Source organism: Giraffa tippelskirchi, chromosome 11, assembly GCF_054371585.1.
Source record: "Giraffa tippelskirchi isolate mGirTip1 chromosome 11, T2T-mGirTip1v1.2.pri, whole genome shotgun sequence".
NCBI lineage: Eukaryota > Metazoa > Chordata > Mammalia > Artiodactyla > Giraffidae > Giraffa > Giraffa tippelskirchi.
The window spans coordinates 72,567,501-72,579,554 of record NC_137285.1 but is presented as its reverse complement, the minus strand read 5'-3'; positions in this window follow the sequence as shown (position 1 = coordinate 72,579,554).

The following is a 12,054-nucleotide window of genomic DNA, read 5'->3' as shown; positions in this document are numbered from 1 at the left end:
CGGCAGAGGTCGCGAGTGCGAGAGGCCCGGCCGACAGGTGGACACGCGGGCACCGCCAGCTCGGCGGCAGAGTGAGGGAAGGGGGGGGAGGGGCAGACACCCTGACAACCGGGCGACGGGCGCGTGCTGGCGGCTCGGCGGGCGAGGTCGCGAGTGGGAGAGACCCGGCCGACAGCTGGACCCGCGGGCACCGCCAGCTCGGCGGCAGAGTGAGGGAAGGGGGGGAGGGGCAGACAGCCTGACAACCGGGCGACGGGCGCGCGCTGGCGCCTCGGCTGGCGAGGTCGCGAGTGGGAGAGGCCCTGCCCGCAGGTGGACACGCGGGCACCCGCAGCTCGTCGAGAGTTAGGGAAGGGGGGGAGTCAGGGAAGGGGGGGAGGGGATAGAACCCCGTCGGGCTCGTCGACCCGCGGCTCCTGGCGGCTCTGCGGCCGAGTTAGGGGAGGAGTGGGGGAGGGGCAGACAGCCTGACAGCCGGGCGACGGGCGCGCGCTGGCGGCTCGGCGGGCGAGGTCGCGAGTGGGAGAGGCCCTGCCCGCAGGTGGACCCGCGGGCACCCGCAGCTCGTCGACAGGGTTAGGGAAGGGGGGGAGGGGATAGAGCCCCGTCGGGCTCGTAGACCCGCGGCTCCTGGCGGCTCTGCGGCCGAGTTAGGGAAGGGGGGGAGGGGCAGACTCCCTGCCAGGCGGGCGACGCGCGCGCGCTGGCGGCTGGGCGCCATAGGTCGCGAGTGCGAGAGGCCCGGCCGACAGGTGGACACGCGGGCACCGCCAGCTCGGCGGCAGAGTGAGGGAAGGGGGGGGAGGGGCAGACACCCTGACAACCGGGCGACGGGCGCGCGCTGGCGGCTCGGCGGGCGAGGTCGCGAGTGGGAGAGGCCCGGCCGACAGCTGGACCCGCGGGCACCGACAGCTCGGCGGCAGAGTGAGGGAAGGAGGGAGGAGGGGCGGAGTCCCTGCCAGGCGGGCGACGCGCGCGCGCTGGCGGCTGGGCGCCATAGGTCGCGAGTGCGAGAGGCCCGGCCGACAGGTGGACACGCGGGCACCGCCAGCTCGGCGGCAGAGTGAGGGAAGGGGGGGGAGGGGCAGACACCCTGACACCCGGGCGACGGGCGCGCGCTGGCGGCTCGGCGGGCGAGGTCGCGAGTGCGAGAGGCCCGGCCGACAGGTGGACACGCGGGCACCGCCAGCTCGGCGGCAGAGTGAGGGAAGGAGGGAGGAGCGGCAGACACCCTGACACCCGGGCGACGGGCGCGCGCTGGCGGCTCGGCGCCAGAGGTCGCGAGTGCGAGAGGCCCGGCCGACAGCTGGACCCGCGGGCACCGCCAGCTCGGCGGCAGAGTGAGGGAAGGAGGGAGGAGGGGCGGAGTCCCTGCCAGGCGGGCGACGCGCGCGCGCTGGCGGCTCGGCGGCAGAGGTCGCGAGTTCGAGAGGCCCGGCCGACAGGTGGACACGCGGGCACCGCCAGCTCGGCGGCAGAGTGAGGGAAGGGGGGGAGGGGCAGACAGCCTGACAACCGGGCGACGGGCGCGCGCTGGCGCCTCGGCGGGCGAGGTCGCGAGTGGGAGAGGCCCTGCCCGCAGGTGGACACGCGGGCACCCGCAGCTCGTCGAGAGTTAGGGAAGGGGGGAAGTCAGGGAAGGGGGGGGGGATAGAACCCCGTCGGGCTCGTCGACCCGCGGCTCCTGGCGGCTCTGCGGCCGAGTTAGGGGAGGAGTGGGGGAGGGGCAGACAGCCTGACAGCCGGGCGACGGGCGCGCGCTGGCGGCTCGGCGGGCGAGGTCGCGAGTGGGAGAGGCCCTGCCCGCAGGTGGACCCGCGGGCACCCGCAGCTCGTCGACAGGGTTAGGGAAGGGGGGGAGTCAGGGAAGGGGGGGAGGGGCAGACAGCCTGACAGCCGGGCGACGGGCGCGCGCTGGCGGCTCGGCGGGCGAGGTCGCGAGTGGGAGAGGCCCTGCCCGCAGGTGCACCCGCGGGCACCCGCAGCTCGTCGACAGGGTTAGGGAAGGGGGGGAGTTAGGGAAGGGGGGGAGGGGCTAGAACCCCGTCGGGCTCGTCGACCCGCGGCTCCAAGCGGCTCTGCGGCCGAGTTAGGGGAGGAGGGGGGGAGGGGCAGACAGCCTGACAGCCGGGCGACGGGCGCGCGCTGCCGGCTCGGCGGGCGAGGTCGCGAGTGGGAGAGGCCCTGCCCGCAGGTGGACCCGCGGGCACCCGCAGCTCGTCGACAGGGTTAGGGAAGGGGGGGAGGGGATAGAGCCCCGTCGGGCTCGTCGACCCGCGGCTCCTGGCGGCTCTGCGGCCGAGTTAGGGAAGGGGGGGGAGGGGCAGACTCCCTGCCAGGCGGGCGACGCGCGCGCGCTGGCGGCTGGACACCATAGGTCGCGAGTGCGAGAGGCCCGGCCGACAGGTGGACACGCGGGCACCGCCAGCTCGGCGGCAGAGTGAGGGAAGGGGGGGAGTTAGGGAAGGGGGGGAGCGGCTAGAACCCCGTCGGTCTCGTCGACCCGCGGCTTCAAGCGGCTCTGCGGCCGAGTTAGGGGAGGAGTGGGGGAGGGGCAGACAGACTGACAGCCGGGCGACGGGCGCGCGCTGGCGGCTCGGCGGGCGAGGTCGCGAGTGGGAGAGGCCCTGCCGGCAGGTGGACCCGCGGGCACCCGCAGCTGGTCGACAGGGTTAGGGAAGGGGGGGAGTCAGGGAAGGGGGGGAGGGGCAGACAGCCTGAGAGCCGGGCGACGGGCGCGCGCTGGCGGCTCGGCGGGCGAGGTCGCGAGTGGGAGAGGCCCTGCCCGCAGGTGCACCCGCGGGCACCCGCAGCTCGTCGACAGGGTTAGGGAAGGGGGGGAGTTAGGGAAGGGGGGGAGGGGCTAGAACCCCGTCGGGCTCGTCGACCCGCGGCTCCAAGCGGCTCTGCGGCCGAGTTAGGGGAGGAGGGGGGGAGGGGCAGACAGCCTGACAGCCGGGCGACGGGCGCGCGCTGCCGGCTCGGCGGGCGAGGTCGCGAGTGGGAGAGGCCCTGCCCGCAGGTGGACCCGCGGGCACCCGCAGCTCGTCGACAGGGTTAGGGAAGGGGGGGACGGGATAGAGCCCCGTCGGGCTCGTCGACCCGCGGCTCCTGGCGGCTCTGCGGCCGAGTTAGGGAAGGGGGGGGAGGGGCAGACTCCCTGCCAGGCGGGCGACGCGCGCGCGCTGGCGGCTGGGCGCCATAGGTCGCGAGTGCGAGAGGCCCGGCCGACAGGTGGACACGCGGGCACCGCCAGCTCGGCGGCAGAGTGAGGGAAGGGGGGGAGGGGCAGACACCCTGACACCCGGGCGACGGGCGCGCGCTGGCGGCTCGGCGGGCGAGGTCGCGAGTGCGAGAGGCCCGGCCGACAGCTGGACCCGCGGGCACCGCCAGCTCGGCGGCAGAGTGAGGGAAGGAGGGAGGAGGGGCGGAGTCCCTGCCAGGCGGGCGACAAGCGCGCGCTGGCGGCTCGGCGGCAGAGGTCGCGAGTTCGAGAGGCCCGGCCGACAGGTGGACACGCGGGCACCGCCAGCTCGGCGGCAGAGTGAGGGAAGGGGGGGAGGGGCAGACAGCCTGACAACCGGGCGACGGGCGCGCGCTGGCGCCTCGGCGGGCGAGGTCGCGAGTGGGAGAGGCCCTGCCCGCAGGTGGACACGCGGGCACCCGCAGCTCGTGGAGAGTTAGGGAAGGGGGGAAGTCAGGGAAGGGGGGGAGGGGATAGAACCCCGTCGGGCTCGTCGACCCGCGGCTCCTGGCGGCTCTGCGGCCGAGTTAGGGGAGGAGTGGGGTAGGGGCAGACAGCCTGACAGCCGGGCGACGGGCGCGCGCTGGCGGCTCGGCGGGCGAGGTCGCGAGTGGGAGAGGCCCTGCCCGCAGGTGGACCCGCGGGCACCCGCAGCTCGTCGACAGGGTTAGGGAAGGGGGGGAGGGGATAGAGCCCCGTCGCGCTCGTCGACCCGCGGCTCCTGGCGGCTCTGCGGCCGAGTTAGGGAAGGGGGGGGAGGGGCAGACTCCCTGCCAGGCGGGCGACGCGCGCGCGCTGGCGGCTGGGCGCCATAGGTCGCGAGTGCGAGAGGCCCGGCCGACAGGTGGACACGCGGGCACCGCCAGCTCGGCGGCAGAGTGAGGGAAGGGGGGGGAGGGGCAGACACCCTGACAACCGGGCGACGGGCGCGCGCTGGCGGCTCGGCGGGCGAGGTCGCGAGTGGGAGAGGCCCGGCCGACAGCTGGACCCGCGGGCACCGCCAGCTCGGCGGCAGAGTGAGGGAAGGAGGGAGGAGGGGCGGAGTCCCTGCCAGGCGGGCGACGCGCGCGCGCTGGCGGCTCGGCGGCAGAGGTCGCGAGTGCGAGAGGCCCGGCCGACAGGTGGACACGCGGGCACCGCCAGCTCGGCGGCAGAGTGAGGGAAGGAGGGAGGAGGGGCGGAGTCCCTGCCAGGCGGGCGACGCGCGCGCGCTGGCGGCTCGGCGCCAGAGGTCGCGAGTGCGAGAGGCCCGGCCGACAGGTGGACACGCGGGCACCGCCAGCTCGGCGGCAGAGTGAGGGAAGGGGGGGAGGGGCAGACAGCCTGACAACCGGGCGACGGGCGCGCGCTGGCGCCTCGGCTGGCGAGGTCGCGAGTGGGAGAGGCCCTGCCCACAGGTGGACACGCGGGCACCCGCAGCTCGTCGAGAGTTAGGGAAGGGGGTAAGTCAGGGAAGGGGGGGGGATAGAACCCCGTCGGGCTCGTCGACCCGCGGCTCCTGGCGGCTCTGCGGCCGAGTTAGGGGAGGAGTGGGGGAGGGGCAGACAGCCTGACAGCCGGGCGACGGGCGCGCGCTGGCGTCTCGGCGGGCGAGGTCGCGAGTGGGAGAGGCCCTGCCCGCAGGTGGACCCGCGGGCACCCGCAGCTCGTCGACAGGGTTAGGGAAGGGGGGGAGTCAGGGAAGGGGGGGAGGGGCAGACAGCCTGACAGCCGGGCGAGGGGCGCGCGCTGGCGGCTCGGCGGGCGAGGTCGCGAGTGGGAGAGGCCCTGCCCGCAGGTGCACCTGCGGGCACCCGCAGCTCGTCGACAGGGTTAGGGAAGGGGGGGAGTCAGGGAAGGGGGGGAGGGGCAGACAGCCTGACAGCCGGGCGACGGGCGCGCGCTGGCGGCTCGGCGGGCGAGGTCGCGAGTGGGAGAGGCCCTGCCCGCAGGTGCACCCGCGGGCACCCGCAGCTCGTCGACAGGGTTAGGGAAGGGGGGGAGTTAGGGAAGGGGGGGAGGGGCTAGAACCCCGTCGGGCTCGTCGACCCGCGGCTCCAAGCGGCTCTGCGGCCGAGTTAGGTGAGGAGGGGGGAGGGGCAGACAGCCTGACAGCCGGGCGACGGGCGCGCGCTGCCGGCTCGGCGGGCGAGGTCGCGAGTGGGAGAGGCCCTGCCCGCAGGTGGACCCGCGGGCACCCGCAGCTCGTCGACAGGGTTAGGGAAGGGGGGGAGGGGATAGAGCCCCGTCGGGCTCGTCGACCCGCGGCTCCTGGCGGCTCTGCGGCCGAGTTAGGGAAGGGGGGGGAGGGGCAGACTCCCTGCCAGGCGGGCGACGCGCGCGCGCTGGCGGCTGGGCGCCATAGGTCGCGAGTGCGAGAGGCCCGGCCGACAGGTGGACACGCGGGCACCGCCAGCTCGGCGGCAGAGTGAGGGAAGGGGGGGAGGGGCAGACACCCTGACACCCGGGCGACGGGCGCGCGCTGGCGGCTCGGCGGGCGAGGTCGCGAGTGGGAGAGGCCCGGCCGACAGCTGGACCCGCGGGCACCGCCAGCTCGGCGGCAGAGTGAGGGAAGGAGGGAGGAGGGGCGGAGTCCCTGCCAGGCGGGCGACGCGCGCGCGCTGGCGGCTCGGCGGCAGAGGTCGCGAGTGCGAGAGGCCCGGCCGACAGGTGGACACGCGGGCACCGCCAGCTCGGCGGCAGAGTGAGGGAAGGAGGGAGGAAGGGCAGACACCCTGACACCCGGGCGACGGGCGCGCGCTGGCGGCTCGGCGCCAGAGGTCGCGAGTGCGAGAGGCCCGGCCGACAGCTGGACCCGCGGGCACCGCCAGCTCGGCGGCAGAGTGAGGGAAGGAGGGAGGAGGGGCGGAGTCCCTGCCAGGCGGGCGACGCGCGCGCGCTGGAGGCTCGGCGGCAGAGGTCGCGAGTGCGAGAGGCCCGGCCGACAGGTGGACCCCCGGGCACCGCCAGCTCGGCGGCAGAGTGAGGGAAGGAGGGGGAGGGGCAGACACCCTGACAACCGGGCGACGGGCGCGTGCTGGCGGCTCGGCGGGCGAGGTCGCGAGTGGGAGAGGCCCGGCCGACAGCTGGACCCGCGGGCACCGCCAGCTCGGCGGCAGAGTGAGGGAAGGAGGGAGGAGGGGCGGAGTCCCTGCCAGGCGGGCGACGCGCGCGCGCTGGCGGCTCGGCGGCAGAGGTCGCGAGTGCGAGAGGCCCGGCCGACAGGTGGACCCCCGGGCACCGCCAGCTCGGCGGCAGAGTGAGGGAAGGAGGGGGAGGGGCAGACACCCTGACAACCGGGCGACGGGCGCGTGCTGGCGGCTCGGCGGGCGAGGTCGCGAGTGGGAGAGGCCCGGCCGACAGCTGGACCCGCGGGCACCGCCAGCTCGGCGGCAGAGTGAGGGAAGGAGGGAGGAGGGGCGGAGTCACTGCCAGGCGGGCGACGCGCGCGCGCTGGCGGCTCGGCGGCAGAGGTCGCGAGTGCGAGAGGCCCGGCCGACAGGTGGACACGCGGGCACCGCCAGCTCGGCGGCAGAGTGAGGGAAGGGGGGGAGGGGCAGACAGCCTGACAGCCGGGCGACGGGCGCGCGCTGGCGGCTCGGCGGGCGAGGTCGCGAGTGGGAGAGGCCCTGCCCGCAGGTGGACCCGCGGGCACCCGCAGCTCGTCGAGAGTTAGGGAAGGGGGGAAGTCAGGGAAGGGGGGGAGGGGATAGAACCCCGTCGGGCTCGTCGACCCGCGGCTCCTGGCGGCTCTGCGGCCGAGTTAGGGGAGGAGTGGGGGAGGGGCAGACAGCCTGACAGCCGGGCGACGGGCGCGCGCTGGCGGCTCGGCGGGCGAGGTCGCGAGTGGGAGAGGCCCTGCCCGCAGGTGCACCCGCGGGCACCCGCAGCTCGTCGACAGGGTTAGGGAAGGGGGGGAGGGGATAGAGCCCCGTCGGGCTCGTCGACCCGCGGCTCCTGGCGGCTCTGCGGCCGAGTTAGGGAAGGGGGGGGAGGGGCAGACTCCCTGCCAGGCGGGCGACGCGCGCGCGCTGGCGGCTCGGCGGCAGAGGTCGCGAGTGCGAGAGGCCCGGCCGACAGGTGGACACGCGGGCTCCGCCAGCTCGGCGGCAGAGTGAGGGAAGGGGGGGGAGGGGCAGACACCCTGACAACCGGGCGACGGGCGCGTGCTGGCGGCTCGGCGGGCGAGGTCGCGAGTGGGAGAGGCCCGGCCGACAGCTGGACCCGCGGGCACCGCCAGCTCGGCGGCAGAGTGAGGGAAGGGGGGGAGGGGCAGACAGCCTGACAACCGGGCGACGGGCGCGCGCTGGCGCCTCGGCTGGCGAGGTCGCGAGTGGGAGAGGCCCTGCCCGCAGGTGGACACGCGGGCACCCGCAGCTCGTCGAGAGTTAGGGAAGGGGGGAAGTCAGGGAAGGGGGGGAGGGGATAGAACCCCGTCGGGCTCGTCGACCCGCGGCTCCTGGCGGCTCTGCGGCCGAGTTAGGGGAGGAGTGGGGGAGGGGCAGACAGCCTGACAGCCGGGCGACGGGCGCGCGCTGGCGGCTCGGCGGGCGAGGTCGCGAGTGGGAGAGGCCCTGCCCGCAGGTGGACCCGCGGGCACCCGCAGCTCGTCGACAGGGTTAGGGAAGGGGGGGAGGGGATAGAGCCCCGTCGGGCTCGTCGACCCGCGGCTCCTGGCGGCTCTGCGGCCGAGTTAGGGAAGGGGGGGTAGGGGCAGACTCCCTGCCAGGCGGGCGACGCGCGCGCGCTGGCGGCTGGGCGCCATAGGTCGCGAGTGCGAGAGGCCCGGCCGACAGGTGGACACGCGGGCACCGCCAGCTCGGCGGCAGAGTGAGGGAAGGGGGGGAGGGGCAGACACCCTGACAACCGGGCGACGGGCGCGCGCTGGCGGCTCGGCGTGCGAGGTCGCGAGTGGGAGAGGCCCGGCCGACAGCTGGACCCGCGGGCACCGCCAGCTCGGCGGCAGAGTGAGGGAAGGAGGGAGGAGGGGCGGAGTCCCTGCCAGGCGGGCGACGCGCGCGCGCTGGCGGCTCGGCGGCAGAGGTCGCGAGTGCGAGAGGCCCGGCCGACAGGTGGACACGCGGGCACCGCCAGCTCGGCGGCAGAGTGAGGGAAGGAGGGAGGAGGGGCGGAGTCCCAGCCAGGCGGGCGACGCGCGCGCGCTGGCGGCTCGGCGCCAGAGGTCGCGAGTGCGAGAGGCCCGGCCGACAGGTGGACACGCGGGCACCGCCAGCTCGTCGACAGAGTGAGGGAAGGAGGGAGGAGGGGCAGAGTCCCTGCCAGGCTGGCGACGCGCGCGTGCCGGCGTCTCGGCGGCAGGGGTCGCGAGTGCGAGAGGCCCGGCCGACAGGTGGACCCGCGGGCACCGCCAGCTCGTCGACAGAGTGAGGGAAGGAGGGAGGAGGGGCAGAGTCCCTGCCAGGCTGGCGACGCGCGCGTGCCGGCGTCTCGGCGGCAGGGGTCGCGAGTGCGAGAGGCCCGGCCGACAGGTGGACCCGCGGGCACCGCCAGCTCGTCGACAGAGTGAGGGAAGGAGGGAGGAGGGGCAGAGTCCCTGCCAGGCGGGCGACGCGCGCGCGCTGGCGGCTCGGCGACAGAGGTCGCGAGTGCGAGAGGCCCGGCCGACAGGTGGACACGCGGGCACCGCCAGCTCGGCGGCAGAATGAGGGAAGGGGGGGGAGGCGCAGACAGCCTGACAGCCGGGCGACGGGCGAGCGCTGGCGGATCGGCGGGCGAGGTCGCGAGTGGGAGAGGCCCTGCCCGCAGGTGGACACGCGGGCACCCGCAGCTCGTCGAGAGTTAGGGAAGGGGGGGAGTTAGGGAAGGGGGGGAGGGGATAGAACCCCGTCGGGCTCGTCGACCCGCGGCTCCAAGCGGCTCTGCGGCCGAGTTAGGGGAGGATGGGAGGAGGGGCAGACAGCCTGACAGCCGGGCGACGGGCGCGCGCTGCCGGCTCGGCGGGCGAGGTCGCGAGTGGGAGAGGCCCTGCCCGCAGGTGGACCCGCGGGCACCCGCAGCTCGTCGACAGGGTTAGGGAAGGGGGGGAGGGGATAGAGCCCCGTCGGGCTCGTCGACCCGCGGCTCCTGGCGGCTCTGCGGCCGAGTTAGGGAAGGGGGGGGAGGGGCAGACTCCCTGCCAGGCGGGCGACGCGCGCGCGCTGGCGGCTCGGCGGCAGAGGTCGCGAGTGCGAGAGGCCCGGCCGACAGGTGGACACGCGGGCTCCGCCAGCTCGGCGGCAGAGTGAGGGAAGGGGGGGGAGGGGCAGACACCCTGACAACCGGGCGAGGGGCGCGTGCTGGCGGCTCGGCGGGCGAGGTCGCGAGTGGGAGAGGCCCGGCCGACAGCTGGACCCGCGGGCACCGCCAGCTCGGCGGCAGAGTGAGGGAAGGGGGGGAGGGGCAGACAGCCTGACAACCGGGCGACGGGCGCGCGCTGGCGCCTCGGCTGTCGAGGTCGCGAGTGGGAGAGGCCCTGCCCGCAGGTGGACACGCGGGCACCCGCAGCTCGTCGAGAGTTAGGGAAGGGGGGAAGTCAGGGAAGGGGGGGAGGGGATAGAACCCCGTCGGGCTCGTCGACCCGCGGCTCCTGGCGGCTCTGCGGCCGAGTTAGGGGAGGAGTGGGGGAGGGGCAGACAGCCTGACAGCCGGGCGACGGGCGCGCGCTGGCGGCTCGGCGGGCGAGGTCGCGAGTGGGAGAGGCCCTGCCCGCAGGTGGACCCGCGGGCACCCGCAGCTCGTCGACAGGGTTAGGGAAGGGGGGGAGGGGATAGAGCCCCGTCGGGCTCGTCGACCCGCGGCTCCTGGCGGCTCTGCGGCCGAGTTAGGGAAGGGGGGGTAGGGGCAGACTCCCTGCCAGGCGGGCGACGCGCGCGCGCTGGCGGCTGGGCGCCATAGGTCGCGAGTGCGAGAGGCCCGGCCGACAGGTGGACACGCGGGCACCGCCAGCTCGGCGGCAGAGTGAGGGAAGGGGGGGAGGGGCAGACACCCTGACAACCGGGCGACGGGCGCGCGCTGGCGGCTCGGCGTGCGAGGTCGCGAGTGGGAGAGGCCCGGCCGACAGCTGGACCCGCGGGCACCGCCAGCTCGGCGGCAGAGTGAGGGAAGGAGGGAGGAGGGGCGGAGTCCCTGCCAGGCGGGCGACGCGCGCGCGCTGGCGGCTCGGCGGCAGAGGTCGCGAGTGCGAGAGGCCCGGCCGACAGGTGGACACGCGGGCACCGCCAGCTCGGCGGCAGAGTGAGGGAAGGAGGGAGGAGGGGCGGAGTCCCAGCCAGGCGGGCGACGCGCGCGCGCTGGCGGCTCGGCGCCAGAGGTCGCGAGTGCGAGAGGCCCGGCCGACAGGTGGACACGCGGGCACCGCCAGCTCGTCGACAGAGTGAGGGAAGGAGGGAGGAGGGGCAGAGTCCCTGCCAGGCTGGCGACGCGCGCGTGCCGGCGTCTCGGCGGCAGGGGTCGCGAGTGCGAGAGGCCCGGCCGACAGGTGGACCCGCGGGCACCGCCAGCTCGTCGACAGAGTGAGGGAAGGAGGGAGGAGGTGCAGAGTCCCTGCCAGGCTGGCGACGCGCGCGTGCCGGCGTCTCGGCGGCAGGGGTCGCGAGTGCGAGAGGCCCGGCCGACAGGTGGACCCGCGGGCACCGCCAGCTCGTCGACAGAGTGAGGGAAGGAGGGAGGAGGGGCAGAGTCCCTGCCAGGCGGGCGACGCGCGCGCGCTGGCGGCTCGGCGACAGAGGTCGCGAGTGCGAGAGGCCCGGCCGACAGGTGGACACGCGGGCACCGCCAGCTCGGCGGCAGAATGAGGGAAGGGGGGGGAGGCGCAGACAGCCTGACAGCCGGGCGACGGGCGCGCGCTGGCGGATCGGCGGGCGAGGTCGCGAGTGGGAGAGGCCCTGCCCGCAGGTGGACACGCGGGCACCCGCAGCTCGTCGAGAGTTAGGGAAGGGGGGGAGTTAGGGAAGGGGGGGAGGGGATAGAACCCCGTCGGGCTCGTCGACCCGCGGCTCCAAGCGGCTCTGCGGCCGAGTTAGGGGAGGATGGGAGGAGGGGCAGACAGCCTGACAGCCGGGCGACGGGCGCGCGCTGCCGGCTCGGCGGGCGAGGTCGCGAGTGGGAGAGGCCCTGCCCGCAGGTGGACCCGCGGGCACCCGCAGCTCGTCGACAGGGTTAGGGAAGGGGGGGAGGGGATAGAGCCCCGTCGGGCTCGTCGACCCGCGGCTCCTGGCGGCTCTGCGGCCGAGTTAGGGAAGGGGGGGGAGGGGCAGACTCCCTGCCAGGCGGGCGACGCGCGCGCGCTGGCGGCTCGGCGCCAGAGGTCGCGAGTGCGAGAGGCCCGGCCGACAGGTGGACACGCGGGCTCCGCCAGCTCGGCGGCAGAGTGAGGGAAGGGGGGGAGGGGCAGACACCCTGACAACCGGGCGACGGGCGCGTGCTGGCGGCTCGGCGGGCGAGGTCGCGAGTGGGAGAGACCCGGCCGACAGCTGGACCCGCGGGCACCGCCAGCTCGGCGGCAGAGTGAGGGAAGGGGGGGAGGGGCAGACAGCCTGACAACCGGGCGACGGGCGCGCGCTGGCGCCTCGGCTGGCGAGGTCGCGAGTGGGAGAGGCCCTGCCCGCAGGTGGACACGCGGGCACCCGCAGCTCGTCGAGAGTTAGGGAAGGGGGGAAGTCAGGGAAGGGGGGGAGGGGATAGAACCCCGTCGGGCTCGTCGACCCGCGGCTCCTGGCGGCTCTGCGGCCGAGTTAGGGGAGGAGTGGGGTAGGGGCAGACAGCCTGACAGCCGGGCGACGGGCGCGCGCTGGCGGCTCGGCGGGCGAGGTCGCGAGTGGGAGAGGCCCTGC